This window comes from Notechis scutatus, chromosome Z (assembly GCF_049901735.1).
Source record: "Notechis scutatus isolate UNSWTSFEM ecotype Mainland chromosome Z, rNotScu1.2, whole genome shotgun sequence".
In the NCBI taxonomy this organism is placed as follows: Eukaryota; Metazoa; Chordata; class Lepidosauria; order Squamata; family Elapidae; genus Notechis; species Notechis scutatus.
In genome coordinates this window covers 78,114,276-78,134,521 of record NC_142025.1, presented here as the reverse complement: position 1 = coordinate 78,134,521, position 20,246 = coordinate 78,114,276, and the positions used below count along the sequence as shown (strand labels likewise).

Below are 20,246 nucleotides of genomic sequence, written 5' to 3'. Positions count from 1 at the left end.
TTCTGAGAGTAACATTACTCTAAGTAGAACATAAAAGGTTGGAAGGGTCCTTGAAGGACTTCTAGTCCAACCTCCTATCCATGGCAGGAGAGCCTATACCCGTGATGGCGAACCTATGGCACACGTGCCACAGGTGGCACGCAGAGCTATTTGTGCGGGCATGCGAGTCCCAGCCAAACTTACCTGCACTGCGCATGCATGCACTTCCCAGCTGATTTTTGGCCCATTCAAGGGAAGCCTCTACAGCCTTCGGAGGCCAAAAAACAGGCCCATTTTGGCACTTCTGGTATTTCCAGATTACCGGAAGTGACGAAACCGGCCCATTTTTTGGCCTCCAAAGGCTGCAGAGGCTTCCCTCGAGCCTCTGGGAGGCTGAAAATCAGCTGGGAGGCATGCACATGCACAGTGCAGGTAAGGAGACAGTGGAGGGGGAGAAATCATGCATTGCCTTCTGGGTGCTGGCACGCGAGTGCACATGCGAGAACAATTTTCAGCACAGGAGCCCAAAAAGGTTAGCCACCACTCTCATACCAGGCTTCTTTGGGTTTGATGGGATGGATACATATGATCATAGAAAGAATAACATAAAAGAATAATAGAGTTGGAAGAGACACCAGAAGTTCTCAATTTCAATCTTCTATTCAAGCTGGAGACCCTTATCATTTCAGAAAAATGGCTGTCCAATCTCTTCTTAAAAACCTCATGATGGAGCATCAACAACTTTTGGAGATAACCCGTTCCACTGGTTAATTGTTCTCAGTCGGAAGTTTCTCCTTAGTTCTAGGTATTTTTAAAAAACTATTAAACTACTAAATGTATTTTTAAAGGTTAATTAGCTGGCTGAATGCTGATTCATTTCAACCCCAGCTGGATTCTTTCTTTTTTCTTTTTTGCTTTCTTTATTTATCTGCTCTTATCAATTCTGTCTGCTCTTATCAATTTCTATCTTCCATCTGGAAACATGGCATGTGACTCTGGATTTGTCTTTTATTAACATACAAAAGCTTTTTTGATCAAAATAGTTAGAAATAATCTTCTCTGTCTACTTGCTCCTTGCTTTGAACAACAATCAGATTACAGAGAGGAGATGGCTGACATTCAAGGAGGAAAACGAGTCTGGCTAGCAACACGCATCTTTAGCTAACATTTTTTTTCTAAAAGGTTTAATGAACTTATAAAGATCATGGAAAACATTTTGAAAAAAATAGACACTAAATACTTAAAACCCACAATAAAATTTTGTTTTCAAAGTAGCAGATTTGTTGGGGAAAAATATAAACATAAAAACAACATAGATTGTGGAAAATATTGAGAAGAAATCTAAGTTTGTTGAAATCAGTTCTTTTAAAGTCTAGGGCAGTGGTCGCCAACCGGTGGTCCGTGGCACACTGGTGGTCCATGAGAAAATTTTGGTGGTCCGCAGAGAAATGTCACCCCCAGAGCACCCCCCCTCCAAAGCAATTAATCCAGGCTGCGTGGCAACACAAGGCTGCACCGTCGCCCACATGGCCTGCAGGAACTCTCCCTGCCCACTCACTCCTTACCTGGCAAACTTGCCTGCTAAGTTGCTATTTTTCCTCCCCCCAACCACCAGCTGTTCTGCTGTGCTGGGAGATTTAGATTAGCTAGAAAACAGGAAATCATTGGATTTCTTGCTTTCTAGCTAATCTTTAGATCTTTGGCTCTGCTTTAGTTCTTTTCTCTACTTTTGGATGACAAAGTTGTTAGCTAGCCTGATATAGAGTTTGTTTCCAAGTTGATGTAAGGGTGTTAAAGCCCTCCTTTACTACTTTGGTGTATTTCCTACGTACATGAGGTAACTGATTAGCAATAGCAATAGGACTTAGACTTGTATACCATTTCACAGTGCTTTAAAGCACTCTCTAAGTGATTTATAGAGTCAGCATATTGTCCTTAACAATTTGGGTCCTCATTTTATTGACTTAGGAAGGATGGAAAGCTGAGTCAACCTTGAGCTAGTGAGACTCGAACTGTCAAATTGCTGGCAGTCGGCAGTCAGCAGAAGTAGCCTAACCACTGCACTACCACAATTAGCAAAAAGTTCATCTATTTCTTCTGCTTGGTTGGGTGGCCTATAGTGTAGTATGCACCTATGGCAATGTCATTCTTTTTTCCTTTTATATTAGCTCATAAGCATTCAAGAAAGCTTTTATCTTTGACTTTATACATTTCTGTAGAGATAAAATGATGATTTTAAAAAAATATAATGCAACTCTACCTCCTCTTTTGGTGAGTCTGTTTATATCCTCCCATCAGTGCATTCCAGTTGTGAGTTTTATCCCACCAACTTTCAGCAATGGCAACAATACCTTCCCTGTTCACCCTAATTCACCTTCTTCGTTCACCATCTGAGCGCTTTATGGCTGATCCTGGGTATGCTTCCTACATCTCCTGCTTTACATTTGAGGGCTTTTTTCCCCCTTCCCAGCACTACCTCGTTTTATTGTCTTGGGATTTATGCTTTGGGTTAGATCCCAGTCACCCCCTCCCCACCTCAGTTTTAATGTAAAGCTCTTTGGATAAACTATGCTAGCCATTTTCTAAATATTTTCTTCTTGGTTCTTATGAGGTGCAGCCCATCCCTTGTCAGAAGTCCTTCATGTAGTGTAATGCAGATTGTGATCTAGGAATCTGAAGTAGTCTTGGTGGCATCATCCTTTAAGCAGTGGTTTATTTCTAAAACCCTTTGTTCTCTCATTGGATGCTGACTTTCATTGGAAGTACAGATGAAAACGCCACCTTTGCTCCTAACTCTTTAACTTTCTTGCCTAATTTCTCATAATCTCTTGATATTGACTATTTATTGGTATTATATATTGGCTATTTACTGGTCTGTCCCTGATGTCTGACAGCCTCTGATGAGTTCCAGAGTGAATTGGGGGATATCCCAGAGGTGTTGCTGCACAGTCCTGTTGAAGCTGTGGAGGCAGACTGCAATTTAAGGGTGGCCATGCTTTAGACAGGATTTCACCCATGCGGCCTCTCTTGACTCATCTTTTCCAACTGTGCCCATGCTTTACTGAGGAGAGCTGGCCAAGAATTCTGGGAGTGAAGTTTATAAGTCTTAAAGTTGCCAAGTTTGGGGACCCCTGCTCTAGAGTCTAGACAATGAAAACACTCTTTAAATGAATTTTGATTTATAGACTTATTTCAGTCTGGTTTATGCAAATTTTGTGAGAAAAACCATGAGGTGATCAAAGTACTTTCTAAGGTTTTGAACAGAGATAGAGGTCCATAGCCGCCTGAGATTTCATGTATGCCAGAAGCTTTTCAATACTACCAACTACTCTATCCTTCTAAATTGGATTTCGTAGTTGGCTTTGGTCATGAAACCAGTTCTGTTTCTATACAAATTGTTTCAAATAACTTCTCCTGACTGCAACTGCTTGAACATGCACAGGTCTTCTTCACTGCATTTTTGTTTTTTTTTCCTGAACTGAGCAGCTGCCTACAAAGGGGATTGTAGGATTTTTTTTTTTCAGTTGGGGAGTATGAATTATGAATGTGCTCTCTGGGAAGCCATGCCCAATATTTTATATGGTTGTCCTTTCTAACATAAGGATTAGACTTCCTTTTCTCAATGATTTGGTTTAGCTTGAATTTTCAGATTAGATGTAATAGATTCAGCAGGCAACATTAACCCCAAAAACTTTAACCTTAGACTGTCTACTGTGACCTCACCCCTTTCCTAAGAGGTCTGTAGGGGGCGTGCATAAGCGCACCAACGTGCCCACCGTCCCTGTCCTATTGTTTCTTTTATTTTTCTTATATGTACCCATTTCATGTATTCATAACTATGTATATACTTATATCTATTATCTCATAAGTGATTGACAAATCAAAATAAATAAAAAATAAATATTTTTTTATTCCTCCATGTTATCTGTTTCTGCTTTTGGGAGCACTTCTTAGCCCATCTAAAGATGCCAAAAGATAGAGAATGAATCCAGGCCCTGCGTTAAGTACCTTCCTTTATATATATGCCAACAACAAATGTGTGGGGGAAAGTATATATTGTATATATTGTATGTTGCAGGCTTTAGCTGTTCTGCTGCATCAAAAATTTGTTCAACGGAAAAATAATGCGACTTACAGTTAACTACTAGTTAAGTGTGATTAAACAAAAGACTTTTATATTTTGTTCCTACTAGAGTATTTGCTAGTAGCTAATCCACATACGCTTATTGGAAAACGATTTCCGCTTCGCACAAGGAGGTTTCACTCCCAGATTTGCCTGCAAAACATTCCAAATTTAACGAAATGAAGCTAAGCTCATATTCCACACCAAACCCAACCATTTTAAGGAAGCCTGTAATATCCTGCGTGCTCGGCTACACTTTCAGTCCCCAGGCGTGCGCGCGCGTCAGCACGCGCTCCTTGGCTACGTGGGGAAACGGCAATAGCTCTTCAGTCTCAGAAAAAGTTAAGAGGCTCTTAGAGTCCGCTGTGAGAACTCCCGAAGCATACATGGCCGAGGAACTATCGCTTGCGACTGCGTAAAGCAGACAGCGGGAGGTGCGGTGATGGGAGGGCTTAAGGCCCAGTTAAGGGGAGAGGGAGGGGAACGTCTGTGAGTTGGAAAGAGTCAGCTGAGCAACCAAGTAAGTGTTAGCGGGCGGCGGCGGCGGCTCGGGCAAAGAATCCTGAATCCAAGGACCCTGAGGAGGAAAGCCAATAAACAACGGTAAATATACGTCGAAAAAGAACAAGAAGACTATACTCTCAGACTCTTACTTCTCTTGTTACTCCTACCGGACTTGCTAGGTTATTTGTACGTGGGTTTTTGTGTACGTGTGGACGTCAGAAGTTTCTTTTTTTGTCTCCCCTCGCTTCCAAGAAAGTTCCGAGTGCTGATGCAAGAGGATCTCCTCCTTGCTTGCCCCGGTTCTTTTTCTTTTTGCAAGCCGTTCTTAGTCCGCCCTAAACTTGATCCGATCTGCACGGTCAAAAGAGTGTGTGGAAGGAGAGGGGGCGGGGGCGCCCAGCTCGCTCGAGTTCTCCGTCGCCCAGGAGGAAAGGGAGGCAACAGAATAAAAAGAGGGGCCATTGGAGGAGAGCTCGAAACCTGGCAGGTAAGTTTTGCCTGTAAAAGTGAGGAGTTGGGTCCTGCCTCGCTTTCCGTTTCTTTGCTGTGGTTGAGGCTAACAACTGAGTACAAGGCGCCTTCTCGAGCGGGGATTCTGTGAGAAAGGCGGGGGTCTTTTTGCAGTAATTCCCTTACAGCGGGAACGGGGAGGCCTTCGCTTGCGATTGGGTAGCTGGGCTGCTTGAGCTGTCTTTTGGGAAGTAAATTCCCTTGCGTTTAATAAGCACGCCTTCTCCTTTCTTCCTCTCTTTTTGGCACGCGCACCGCTGGTTTAGTGGGGAGGGATTAAAAGTTTATAGAACCCATTGGAAATACCCAAAACGTGCTGTGTTTCTTAACGGGTGACACAAATCTTCGCTCATTTCACTAAAAAAAAGAAGAAAAAAAAGAAAAAAAGCCGACAAGCTTTGGGGCTAGAAACGTTGTTTCTCAGGACTGGATCTCTGTCTTTTTCACATTGCATCATAAAATAAGGGTGGAGTTCATATTTCCCTTCCTATTCTCCTCCCCACCTAAGTAACTAGATTTGAGGGGCTTGTCCGGTTATGCCAATCACTTGTGGTTGGTAGTGCGGTCTATTGTTTGCCCCGCCCACTTTGGGGAGTCGGTCAATCCAGAGATTGGATCGGGGTGGGGGGTGGGGCTGGGAAGAGGGGATGCATCTGAAGATTTAAGAGGGAGGTGAAAGAATTGTGGAGCTAATCCAGCAACAACCTGCTAAAACAACGTCTTTGAACTGTAATTCAGAAAGATATAAATATGGGCCTTGCAGATGCCTTATTCTCTCTGTGATATAATTTTGATTTGCTAACTATTTACTTGTTCAAAATTGCAGAAGAGTGTTACACTTTCTAATTCTCTTTTCCCTAAATAAGAATCATAGCACCTGAACTAAAGGAATAGTTAATTCCTTTAGAACCACAGAAGGGGGGAGGGAATGGCAGAGAACATGTCTATTTAAATCCAGAGTTTTCTCAAGAATGAAGGCAAATATACCTGTCCCAGGATAATGTTGCAGGATCCAATCTGGGTCTGTTACTGGTACCAGAGGTTTTGTCTTCCAACCTTTTGGACTGATGCAGAACCTCGGGAAACTTCTCTGAAGTTGAACACGCCCTTCCCCCAAGCATTAGCAAAATGTTTGCAACACTGTATTGTGTTCTTTTCTGGTTTAGGGTGTCCTTAAAGTGTACCAGATACCACATAAAATTAATGCTACTTATTTATGAGTCATGAGATTTTATAAAAATAGTTATGCATAGCAATAGTTAAGGCATTCTTGGAATACATTCTTGTCACTTGCTGACTGCTTATTATTAGGTAAAGGAAAACTCTGGTTCCCTTTTCTTTTTGTAGTAAAGCTAAAGGGGTAACAAATTATTTTCATATAATAAGAGTTATCATTTCAGCAATATATTTTGTAATAGATGCAAGCCCTCCTTTATTTGATTCGTAAGCTTATTTGGAATTTTAGTCTAAATTCTACAATTTAAGATCTTGCAGATTCAACTATTAGACCACTGTTGTATGCATTTGGAATAGTTGGTCATTAATTATCTTGGCTGGAAAAAGTATGTGGTTGCCAAAAATGAATTAAAGCTAGTAGCATTCTTTCTAATATCAACTTGATAATGGCTTGGTAAGATCACACTTGAAATATTGTATCATGTTTTGGTTGCCACAATATAAAAAAGATATTGAGAACTCTGGAAAGAATGAAGAGAAAAGCAAAAAAAGATCATTAGGGGCTTGGAAGCCAAGACTTATGAAGAACGGTCGCAGGAACTGCTCTGGTGAAAATAAGGATTGGGGTGACATGATAGCAGTGAAGAGATGCCAAAAAAGATGTCAACCTATTCTCCAAGGCAACCGAAAGCAGGACAAGAAACGATGGAAGATAATCAAGGAGAGAAGCAACTTAGAACCATGGAGAAACTTCCTGACCCTGAGAACAATTAACCAGTGGTATGGCTTGTATCCATACACACATACACACACACACACACACACTCATATATACATACACATATCGTGTTTTTCATAAAATAAGGCCGGGGTGACATGATAGCAGTGAAGAGATGCCAAAAAAGATGTCAACCTATTCTCCAAGGCAACTGAAAGCAGGACAAGAAACGATGGAAGATAATCAAGGAGAGAAGCAACTTAGAACCATGGAGAAACTTCCTGACCCTGAGAACAATTAACTAGTGGTATGGCTTGTATCCAGAAGTTGTGGGTGTTTCATCACTGGAGGTTTTGAAGAAGACATTGGACAGCCGTTTGGCTGAAATGATATGGGATCCCCGGCTTGAATAGAGGATTGAAATGGAGGACCTCTGGCGTCCCTTCCAACTTTATTATTCTGTTTGGTTGTTCTGTTATTCTTTCTATGATTATGTGTATCTATCCCATCAAGCTAAAAGAAAGTCCAGAATGGTATAGTATCTCCTGCCATGGGTAGGGGGTTAGACTAGAAAACCTCCAAGGTAAACTAAGAGGTTTCATGTATATGAGAATTGGTCATAAGTAACTTTTTTCAAAATCATATATATGTAGTCGTCGACTTACAACAATTCATTTAATGGCCATTCAGGTTACAACACCAATGAAAAAAGTGATTTATGATCATTTTTCACACTTATGACTATTGCGGAATCCCAATGGTCGGTCACATGATCAAAAATTCGGATGCTTGGCAACTGATTCATATCTATGATGGTTGCAGTGTCCTGCAGTCATATGATAATCTTTTGTTCTGACAAAGTCAATGAGGAAGCCAGATTTACTTAACAGCCATGTTACTAATTTAGTAACTGCAGTGATTCACTTTACAAATGGGACAAGAAAAGTCATAAAAAAGGGCAAAACTCACTTAACAAATTTTTCACTTAGCAACATAAATTCAGGGCTCAATTGTGGTCGTTAATAGAGGACTACCAGTATATACATATACATGTATGTGCGTGTGAGCGTGTGTGTGTGTATATGTATATGTACATGTGTGTGTGTGTGTATGTATATATATATATATATATATATACATACACACACACATACACACACATACACACACATATATATATACACACTCATATACATACACATATCGTGTTTCTCATAAAATAAGGCTGGGTCTTTTTTTTTTTTTTTTTTGAGCCCTGAAAAAACGGCTAGGACGTCTTTTCGGGGGTGACTTAATTTCCTCCCCCACATGCACCCCAACCTAGAGTGCCCCATGTACACCCACCTCTACACAAGGCTGCTTCTATCGGCCGATGGGAGCTCCCCTAAGGCAGAGTCACCAGCTGCTTCTATCGGCCGGTAAAAGTGGTGTCGTGAAGAGGTGAGTGCGCATGGGGCGCTCTAGGTGGGGGTGTGCGTGGGGAAGGAAATCTATTGGCCGGTAGAAGTGCCCTCACGGAGAGCACCCACATGCACTCCCCTCTCCACGAAGCCATTTCTATCGGCCGATGGAAGCTCCTCAAAGGCAGAATCACCAGCCGCTTCTATCGGCTAGTAGAAGCGGCCTCAGGGCGAGCACCCATGCGCAGTCCCCTTGCCACGAAGCTGTTTCTATCAGCCGATGGAAGCTCCCTGAAGGCAGAGTCACCAGCCGCTTCAGGGCGAGGCATTGCTGCCCGCGGAGTGTTCCTGACAGGAGCTCCCCATGTGCACTCCCCTCACCATGAAGCTGTTTCTATTGGCTGATAGCTCCCCAAAGGCAGAGTCACCAGCTGCTTCTATCGGCTGGTAGAAGCAGCCTCAGGGCGAGCGCCCCTTGCACAGTCCCCTCGCTACGAAGCCACTTCTACTGGCCGATAGAAGCGGCTGGTGACTCTGCCTTTGGGGAGCTTCCATCGGCCGATAGAAACAGCTTCATGGCAAAGGGAGTGTGCTTGGGTGTTCACCCTGAGGCCGCTTCTAAAACTGATAGAAGCAGCTGGTGACTCTGCCTTTGGGGAGCTTCCATCGGCCGGTAGAAACAGCTTCATGGCAAGGGAGTGCGCTTGGGTGTTCACCCTGAGGCCGTTTCTAAAACTGATAGAAGCAGCTGGTGACTCTGCCTTTGGGAGCTTCCATCGGCCGATAGAAACAGCTTCATGGCAAAGGGAGTGCGCTTGGGTGTTCACCCTGAGGCCGCTTCTAAATCTGATAGAAGCAGCTGGTGACTCTGCCTTTGGGGAGCTTCCATCGGCCGATAGAAACAGCTTCATGGCAAGGGAGTGCGCTTGGGTGTTCACCCTGAGGCCGTTTCTAAAACTGATAGAAGCAGCTGGTGACTCTGCCTTTGGGAGCTTCCATCGGCCGATAGAAACAGCTTCATGGCAAGGGGAGTGCGCTTGGGTGTTCACCCTGAGGCTGTTTCTAAAACTGATAGAAGCAGCTGGTGACTCTGCCTTTGGGGAGCTTCCATCGGCCGATAGAAACAGCTTCATGGCAAAGGGAGTGCGCTTGGGTGTTCACCCTGAGGCCGCTTCTAAAACTGATAGAAGCAGCTGGTGACTCTGCCTTTGGGGAGCTTCCATCGGCCGATAGAAACAGCTTCATGGCAAGGGGAGTGCGCTTGGGTGTTCACCCTGAGGCCGCTTCTAAAACTGATAGAAGCAGCTGGTGACTCTGCCTTTGGGGAGCTTCCATCGGCCGATAGAAACAGCTTCATGGCAAGGGGTGCGCTTGGGTGTTCACCCTGAGGCCGCTTCTAAAACTGATAGAAGCAGCTGGTGACTCTGCCTTTGGGAGCTTCCATCGGCCGATAGAAACAGCTTCATGGCAAGGGGAGTGTGTGTGGGGCGCTCCTGTCAGGAGCACTCCGTGGGCAGCCACGCCTCGCGCCGAAGTGGCTTGTGACACTGTCTTTGGGGAGCTTCCATCGACCGATAGAAATGGCTTCGTGGTGAGGGGAGTGTGTGTGGGTGCTCACCCCGAGGCCGCTTTTACTGGCTGGTAGAAGTGGCTGGTGACTCTGCCTTCAGGGAGCGTCTATCAGCCGATGTTCTATTGGTAGTAGATTGGGGTATTCTAGCCTAGGCTACCTGCAGGGCGCTCCTAAAGGCAAGTTTTCTCCCTCCCCTTCCCCCCCATATCTCTTCACCTCATGTAGTTTTAACGACTGATGTGAGAAATGGCGGGGAAACGCATGGATTAAATAGGAATAAATTTGGGGGGCGGGGCTTAATTTCACCTCATGCCTAGAAATCATGCTGGGCCTTCCTATTGGTGGAGGCCGTATTGTTGGAGAAACATGGTATATACACACACACATATATATACAGACACATATACACACACATACACACATGCATACAGCTAGGTTTCCCTGAAAATAAGACTGGGCCTTATTTTCTTTTGGAGCCCACAATAAGCATTAAGGCTTATTTTTAGGGAGTGTCTTATTTTTTTTCCAGGTATGAGAGGCCCGCTTCTGCTTCCCGTGGCAGGGCAGAAAGCCACGTGATGAGCCAGCGCTGTCGCTGCGAGGTGGGGGATTGGAGTTGCCCCACGCACCCCACACCACAGTCATATCACCCATGCACTGACACCTCCGTCACCTGGTACAGTGCCTCTGGCAGCCCCATCCAGTAGAACCCGCTGTGGCTGCCAGCCCACTTCTTTTGCTTGCTCATGATGGTAATGGATCAGGAGACTGAGTGACGCACTGGTGCTGCAGCCATGAGGCAGGGGTGGTGCACCAACTTACCTCAGAACTGCTGCAGGCAGGCCATCCCATGCCCAACACCTGCCTCACCTTGTGGATGTGGCACCAGGATGCTGCTTAGCCTTCTGCTCCATTGCGGCTATGAGCAAGCAGAAGTAGGCTGGTGGCTAGTGGGCTATTGCTACACATGGCTGATTGTGGTGCCGCTGTGAGGCAGGTGTTGGGGCACACATGGTCTGGCTGCGGGGACCCTCAGGTAAGCTGGTGCAGGGTGCATGGGTCAGCTCCATCCCACCTTGCCTCATGGCTCCGACACCACAAGGAACCAGATGGAATGCCAGGTACAGGTTCTTAAGTAGGGTTTATTTTTTGGGGGGGAGGAATTATATTAGGGACACGTGTAAAAACATGCTAGGGCTTATTTTTGGGATAGGTCTTATTTTCAGGGAAACAGTATATATCGTCTGTCTCTCTGTCTGTCTGTCTGTCTGTCTCTCTCTCTCTCTCTCCATCTATAATATCTTTTAAAAAGTAACTTTGTAACTCCCAACTCCCAACAGTGGGTTACAGCAAAAATATGTGTACTGTACAGGTAATCTCGACTTAACAATTACTCATTTAGCAACCATTAGATATTACAATAGCATTGAAAAAAGTGATTTATGACCAGTTCTCACATGATTGTGACAGCATACCCATGTCACATGATCAAAATTCAGGTGCTTGACACCTGGCATATCTCTGATGGTTGTCATGTCCTGGGGGTCATGTGATTGCCATTTTCAGACTTCCCAGCTGGCATCCAACAAGCAAAGTCAACAGGGGAAACCAGGTTCACTTACAACTGAAACATTGTAAAATGAGGCACAACTCAATAACTGTCTTGCTTAGCAATTGAAATTTTGGACACAATTGTGGTCATAAGTCAAGGGCTACCTATATGAGAAGCACTTCCTCTGTTCCATTATTGTAAACCTGTAAAAAGTCTAGGTTAGATGCATGGATTCATTGTTATGAAAATTGTCTTTTTCATGCATTGCGTACTATCATTTAAGTTATTACATAAACTGAAGGGTTTCTGATATTCTCCTGGGCTACTTAATTGAAATTTTAAACGTATTAAGAATTACACCAAGGCTAATCTCAAGATTAGGGGAGGGATTAGCCAATGTGGTTGCAGTTAAGGAAGCAGAGATTTTGTGAATGAAAAGAGTGCAACGGCAACAAGCTACCATTAATAATTTGAACTATTTATTACTACTAAGCAAAGAATAATAGAAAAGTAAACTCCCAAAAGATATTAAGGAACATTCAGAGCTTTCACTTGAGGCACAAGTGGCTCAAATTATCCTACTTTCGATACATTCTGCAAAAGGTAACTTCCTGGAGAAAGCATTAGTGCTGGGAAAGGTGAAAGGAAGAGTAGAAGAGTAGCAAGGTGGGGGCATATTCAGTTACAGTGGCAATTAATCCACCATTGGAAGACCCCAAAGACCAAGTTAGGGATGGATCATGGTAGACTAACAAAATAACATGATGATGCATGATAAATCAATATAAGGCTAAGTTAGTGTCCCATAATAATTGTCAGGCTTCCTTATGAAGAGTTCATAAGAAAGATGGCAAAGGAAGTTATTTTAAAAAGTTTTTTAAAAATTAAAAATGGGAGTAAAGTAATCATGATTCTCTTTTTGCGGTTGTAATATAATACGAGAGAAGGTTGCAGATATTTTAATTAAGTTCCTTAAAATGACTTTATGAAGGAATAAAAAAGTGGTTGACTTTGTTATTTTCATGGCACACCTGTGTAATTAGGAAGTGAACTGCACAAGTGGCAGGTGATGGATGAGCATGTGAAACTGCATTTGTGCAAGCAGTGGATGTGAAACCAGTGCCTCTCCTGCTGCCATTGCTGGTCTACAGACCTGGAAAAATTGGGGGCCATTGCTCTGGAGGGTTATAGATTGTTTGCATAGAACAGAAAAAATGAAGTTATGGTTTATAGTTTTGATCATTAGATAGGGTGGGTTATAACAAGAAGAGAATCATGAAGAGATTATTCTTTCAGAGAAAGAATAAATTTATAATTGTACTTAAAACTATTGTAAAGAAAATTGAAAATTACTTTTTGTATTTTTTCTTCCCTAATTTTCTTTCTTGCATTTTAAACTCTCTTTGATTTTTTTTTCTTTTTTTACTCTATAATATATTTGTATTGTTATCCTCGTTTTTAAAACTTTTAATAAAACTATATGAAAGGTTGTTCCATATTATTCCTATTTTTTCAGGTAATAAAAGAAGCTTATTCAAGACATCATAATGTGGACAAAGTATTTAATTTCAGTTATTAGGTGGACACTGAATGTTTTTTCTCTGTTCTTCTCCCTCTCTCCCCCCCCCCTCTCTCTCTCACACACACACACAGAGACTTTTCATAGTATAGTCTATTAGGATAACATATACTATCTTCTAAGCATTTTATAAAATAGATTATGTTTGCATTTAACATTGAACCGAGATTTATTTTTATCATAGTTTGTTGAACAAGACTGAAATAATTTTAGAGATAGGGAAAAAAGTTCCCCTATTTCATACTTTTTGGTTATCCTTCCTCCATAGTAAATAACGAAGTTCTGGCAGCTATCCCAAATGCTGAAAGAATATTAAAGATTGCTGCCTACTTTCCTTAACTTCTTTTCCTTCACATCTTCTTTATTGCATACATGAAAAGGATTTTTGGCTCCTGAGCAGGTTAATATTTTGACATAACCAGAAAGTAAGTGTTTGAGATTCTGAGGTGCTCTTTAATTTTTGCTGGTCATTGAAAATGCTTTATGACACTTAAAACTATACTGTATTAGAAAGTCATGTACTTGCACCCTCATTCTTGATTGCAATTACTAACTCCTAGCTCTGAGCCCCAGAAACAATATTGGAGATTTTTAACCATTTGTTTCTGATGTACTTGATAACTGTAAGGCAGGGGTGTCAAACTCAAGGCCTAGACACTGGATCCGGCCCATGAGGCTGCCCTGGAAATAGCAAAGGACCAGTCCATGGTGCCCCTGCCAGTAAAAAGGGAGCTCATGAGGGCTGCACACGGCCCTCCCGAGCTCCCTTTTTGCTGGCAGAGGATTGCAGGAGGCTGTTGCAGCCAAAAACGGAGCTCGGGAGCCCATTTTTCCTGGCCGAGCAGTGAGGCCACCACAGGTGCCACCCAACACAAGTGATGTCATGCTGGCCTCCCTTGCCCTCCCAAAGTCAAACACAACCCTGATGTGGCCCTCAATGAAATTGAGTTTCATACCCCTGCTCTAAGGTGTATCATTTCTATTAAATTCCCTATCTGTGTGAAGTACATATTGTTAGCCTATCATAGGAAAAAAAGTGTATTATACACCTGAAAACTATTGAAATCAAAGCAGTGACAGGTACTTTGTGATGACCATTAAATTTCAAGGGAGATGGGGGCAGGGAAGCCATAAATTCTTTACTAAAGATAGGAATGTTTGACTTGTGTTTTGCTATTGTGTTATTCACTGATTGTTTCTGCCACCAGTTTTTTCCTCTTCGGGTTGGCAGTGACTAAGAAAGATGTTTTGTTTGTCCTTATGGAGATATGGGAAATATAAAAGATACTTAAACTACTTTTTGTAGTTTAACAAATCAGATTATAGTTTCAACCTTCCCTGTCAGCTTTCCCATTGACTTACTGAGGAGATTGTAAATGGCAATCAAATGGTGGAGTGCTCGACAACTAATTTAAGTGTGAACAAGTTGACAAGAACTCAGATTGCAATCACCTGATTAAATGGGGTGGGGTGGGGTTGTAAGATTTTGTGGTGACCAAAACATTAACTATTTGTAAAGCACCTTTTCCAAAGCTGTTGTCATTCCAGACTGCTGCTAAATCAGAGGTGGTATTCAGCAGGTTCTGACCAGTTCTGGAGAACCGGTAGCGGAAAATTTGAGTAGTTTGGAGAACCGGCAAATACCACCTCTGACCGGAGATTTTACAGTATCCTTCCTCTGTCACCAAGCCATGCCCACAGAACCAGTAGTAAAAAAAAATTGAATCCCACCACTGTGCTAAATGAATAGTTGTAAATCAAGCTTTACATCTACTGTGAAAATTTGAAGTTAACTGACACAGGAAGTCAGATATTTTGGAATTCTTGAATAGGAAATAAAAATTGCACATTATGTTTTCTGCATATTGCTGTGCCTTTAGGAATCTGAGAACATAGAAGGGCGAATGAAATTCATCCTTTCTTTGAATCCCAGACATCTTAAATGAACAACCACAATTGGGAATCTCAATTGGTGAGTGAAGTGAGAAGCCCATGTGACTACAATGGCTACAATTGCAACGCTTCTAGTTGCAGTGGTTAAGTGATCTCCCAGGTTGCTAAATGGATGGAAGGGTACTGTTCCAGAAGGCTGAAGTAACGGTGCTAGTATCGTTGGGATCTGTTCTGCTTTTCAGCAGCCATTTAGAGCAGGGTCCCCAACCACCGGTCCGCGGACTGGTACCGGTCCAGCGGAACAATTCCTACCGGGCCGCAGCTTGCTGGGCGCCGCCATCTTTTTCATGAAAAAGTGCTTCCGGTGAGCTTTTCCGGGTAGAAAGCTCACCGGAAGCGCGTTTCATCAAAAAAGATGGCGTATAACGCTCGTGAGCTTTTCTGGGTAGAAAGCCATTTCTACCGGAAAAGCTCACGAGCGCTAGCGCCATCTTTTTGATGAAAGCGCGTGCTTCGGTGAGGTCACCGGAAGCACTTTTTCATCAAAAAGATGGCGGTGCCCAGATGATGCCGTACCGGGCATGCGCCCAGCTGATGCTGGTACCGGGCCGCGGCGTCAAAAAGGTTGGGGATCACTGATTTAGAGTTCTTTTCCCCTTTGTTAATTGGGAGGAACTTTGTTGAAGGAGTGCAGAAATGCAACTCAGATCTTCAGGATCTGATCTTCATTTCTGCAGCCCACCAAAGAATGTCCAAATCTGGAAAAAAAAAATCCACTGCTTTAAGTTGGTTATGAAATTTCTTTGCAGGACTAAATATTCTTCATGTTTTGACACCGGGTGCATTTCCAATTTCCAATTGTCATTTTAAAAAAAGTTTTTTAAGTTGATATTTGCTTGTTTGATATAGTGTCCTTGGAGTTATAATAAGCAAACTTTATTTTTCTGAGGGACTGTGGCTTGATTCGTTGTTTTTCAATCATTCTATCCTATCAATTTCCTATTTTCCATATCTCGCATTATGGTAGAAACTATTAATTTTCAAGTTGTCAGTTTGTAGGATTTTTCATCTTTTTTCTTGTTGGTGTTTGCAGTATTAATAATAATTATATTAATACTATAACAAGAAGAAAAATATAATTATAACCAATTAATGAATGCATATAAGCCTACTCCATTTATTCCAAGCCTGCCTACTGCAGATTTCAATTTACTATAAGTATTTCTTGTGGCAATTTGCAGTAGCATGAAACAAGGGTTTGTAATCTTTTAAGCAGAATTATTATATGCATATTTTTAAAGGAACACAATTGCAATTTCATAGAAAATTTATATATTTGTTAAAAAGACACATTTGTTACAGAAAACATGGAGTGTCAGAACCACTCGTAACAGCGTGGCGCTTTGCTGGCATTCTATCATCAAAGGGAGAGGGAGGGGAAAAGAAACGGACAATTTGCTGGATACCTTTATGGCGGAAAGGTAGGTGGAGGGGATTGACAGTTGAAGAAGAACAGAGGTGGTTGGAATCCAGTTTGCACTGGCCCTGGCATCTTCAAAGCTGTTTGCCCTGAGTGTGGAATTTCACCCCCCAATACTACATAATTTTTCATAATATCTTGGCTAGATTGGCAACACATGGACGGATTTGGGGAAAGTGGACTTCATTCTGAAATGAACGTAAGTGTTCAGGAAATTTAGAAAGTTTTCAAAGTTCATGTTTGAAGCAAAAGTTAAATGAGATAATAATTGCTGTTTGATTGCAAGATTGGTGTTATAATTACTGAATCTATATAATTCAGAATAAGTACATAATTGTTTTCAAATCGGTATACTAAGAATAGATAATAGTTGGAGGGAATCTGAATCAAACCTTATACTGACAATGTGTACTATGTTTCTGAATTTGCAGCTGTTTCATCGTTACATGCACTGATGAATTTAATGAATATTTAGAAATATATTGATTATTCTGAAGAAGGAAGGAGGAACATATCTTCCTTTCTGTAATACATAAAAATATATTTTCTGTTGAACAGGTAGAATCAGAGATGGTATGACCCGGGACTTGGTTTCATCCCAAACTACTGTATGGTGGGGGTATTACAAATATTTATTTGATGTAATGCCAGTTCATATGCAGTTTATAAAAGGAGCAAAAAAGATTTAAAGTTGAATCCTTTGATGCAAAGTTTATGCAGAAGAAGAAACTGTATTGCTTTTGAGAAGTATAGATCTCTTCTAAAAATGAATGAATCATCATCTTTTTGTAACAATTTAATATAAGGCCCCAAAGTATTGGCAAAGGGGGAAAAATTCTGTCACTGGCTTTTATATTTAAATAATTTTAGCAATGTGGTACTATTTGATTTATATATAAAAATATAGATTCTAACTATATTAATGTATGCATTTTGAAAATTTGTGTTCTAAGCTGTAGTTTTGATTTCTTATTAACAGATGTGATCATGATTTCTTTCTTTAATTGTAACTGCAGTTAATCTAACGAAATTAGGGAAAGTTCTACCTATATGATTTTCTAGCTCACTGATTTTCTAGCTCACATAATAATGGTGTTCTTCTTTCTTTGTACTAGAAATTAATGATGAAACTATTTCAACTAAATTCCAACTGTCCCTGTCTGTACTCTTTAGCTTCATTGAGACAAATTGGTCAGGAATTCTGTGTGTTCCAATTATAGACCTACTTCCTTAATAAATGCGGATGCCAAGAATGTAAATTTCTTGGGCCTGCAGGTTACATTTTGTTCTTCCGACTATTGTGCATGCAATTTGGGCTGAATTTATACAAGACTGTCAAGGATCTGATGGTATCAGGTTTCCGATTGATGTACTTGCTTTAACTCAATACATAAAAAAACCGAACAGCCAAAGTTTTTAGATGCTGACGAAGCCGTTTGTATGTTCTTTAGGAAGTTTCTGAAAGGTTGTAGTTGATTTCAATTTTCTCCAAAAATTTTTTTAGAGTGAGCTATTTTCTTCAGCTTTTAATTATGATTTAGTTGTGCAATTACTAAAGTTGTTTGTTTTTCTTATTACAATCTATTTTCTTATTACAATCTAAAGCTTTCTTTCTCACTCTCTTTTTATCATTAAAATTTGTATTGAATATTTTACTAGTAACTAGAAAATATCAACCAAATTATGGCAGGTGGGCTAGATATAATGCTGCTCTGTTTCATTGTTCAGTTAAAATGCTCAATTTCTTGTCTTATTTTTAATACTTGAATTTGACATATTGTAGGTCTAAGAAAAGCTTCAAATGAGAGCTTCACTTTTAAAATAATTATATTGAAGTTTATTAAGTTGCTTAAAGATTACAAATACAAAGATAAAATACTAATGCAAACTAATAAAGATACAAAAAGCAAATAAATGAAATGTGCAAAAAAAAAAAACATATAAAAGATATATCACCCCACCTTCTTCTAGACAAGTATAAACAACTTCAGTAATATAACATCTTCTCTGGTATTTCAATAAAAAAGATATCACATCGCTTTTGAATAATCAAATTGTAAAAATACATAATTTATCCTTATCAGCAAAAATCTATTAAGAGCTATCTTTAATCCCAACAAATAATGTCCCACTAGTTGATTTATTATCATTTTCTCTTTGTCTCCAAAGGAACAATTTCAAGTTTAATACATCCCTTTTATAAAGCTAGGTTAAGCAGGATTTCCAGATCTTCTTTTTTTGACTTTTTATTTGTTCCCTTTAGTTGTTAAGACCTCAGCAATGTTCTCATGGAAATCCATTACTTTATCTTTTTCCATATCACATTTGTAATCTGGCATTTTAAAATCCATTTTCAGATTCATACCATTTTCCACATTTCTCTTATAATCTAGCTTCTTTTAAAAAACAAACATTTTCAAATCCACATTCAAATCAGCTTCAACCTATATGTTTTATTCAGTAAAATCTGTTCCTTTTTTGAAAACTCTAATAGGTCCATTTTTATAGTGTCAGCCAATCTTGAAAGTGATTTTTGAGTGCATTGTTCCTAAACTGCCTTATTCTCCTTTCTGTGGTTACGAGAGTCCAGTGAGTGGGGATGACTCCTGCCCTCGCTGATTGACTGTCTAAGCTGATTAAGCTTCGCCCTCTGTTGCTGGCCATGCCCCAGCTTTCAACTCAGTCTCAGCCAGGACGGACATGTGTTTCTGAGTCAGTTTTGCTGGGAATGGAGTTTTTTCTGTGTTCTATTGCGATTTCTGAGTTCTCAGCTAAAGGAGGTCAGGGCCACAGGCCATAGTTCTGTGGGGAATGGTCCAAGTGGCTTGGAAGAAAGGGTTTTTAACACCCTAGCCAAGCTCAGCAGAGCGCTGGGACTTCAGCCCTAGCCCGCTGGCTGTGATCGCGTGGTAGCAGTTTGCGCGATCAGCGAGCAGGATTGGCCTATGAAACAGTTGATTGTCACTAAATCAGCCACTAGTACCCGCACTGGGAGGAAAGACCCACCGCTGAGGCTGGAGATTGTGTGGCATGCCTGGGAGACCTCCTGTGGATCCAAGCCTCTTCCATTGAGTTTACTGAGGCTTCTTTGGGTGTGAAGTGGTAACACAAGCCCACCCAAAGCCTGAAAGAAGGGAACTGGCAGGGTGTGGTTGCAGCACAGCGTTAGGCCTTGCTAGGCCTGCTTCAAGCTGGCAGAGAGGTAAGAGAGATCTCCTGCAGGCGGGACTGCTGAGAAAGGGGGGGCATTAATAGCTACCCTTCCCCCCAACCCATTCTCTCCCTCTGGTGGCACAGATATCCCTATCTTTCAGGTCACAATGGCGGATGTGCAGGCTGCAGGCAAGCCTCAAAAGGAGGGTGGTCCAGTCCCTCCAGTTCCATAGGAATGTCCAGGAGCAGACAAGCAAAAAATGTCCCTGCGTCCAAAAAAGCCTCAAAGGCAGAGGAACAAGATGCCATGAGGCGACAAAAAGTTCCAGAGAAGCAGCTCGAAAAAAACCAAAGAGCTTCGGGTGCGCGGAGTCAAAGATATCCTCCCCAGGATGACTCAGCTTCAATCCACCAGGCCAGTGATCTGCAAGTAAAGCCTGGGCCTGCTACTGGATGTAGGCCTTGTGTTCAGGCCTGGTCCCCAGATGAGACCTTGGAACCTACAGAACCGCAGTTAATGGCAGTAGGCAGGGATTATGAGAGAGCTCCACAGGTAGCCTTTCAGGAAGAACCATGGGAGCAACCCCCAAAGAGGCCCAGGCCCGG

At 41.7% G+C, this 20,246-nt stretch overlaps 1 protein-coding gene across 3 annotated transcripts in view; it reads left to right on the top strand.

Moving 5' to 3' along the window:
• The first annotated feature begins 4,593 nt into the window (after positions 1–4,593).
• The window catches only part of GRB10 (growth factor receptor bound protein 10), a 118,285-nt gene continuing 102,632 nt past the window's right edge, over positions 4,594–20,246 (top strand). For 2 of the 3 annotated variants that reach the window (XM_026678349.2, XM_087946464.1), the window contains exon 1: positions 4,594–4,705. The gene's annotated coding sequence lies outside the window, so the exon portion shown is untranslated. Of the gene's footprint in view, positions 5,094–20,246 lie in introns of all 3 variants that reach the window. The other variant, XM_087946463.1, reaches the window with a different exon arrangement.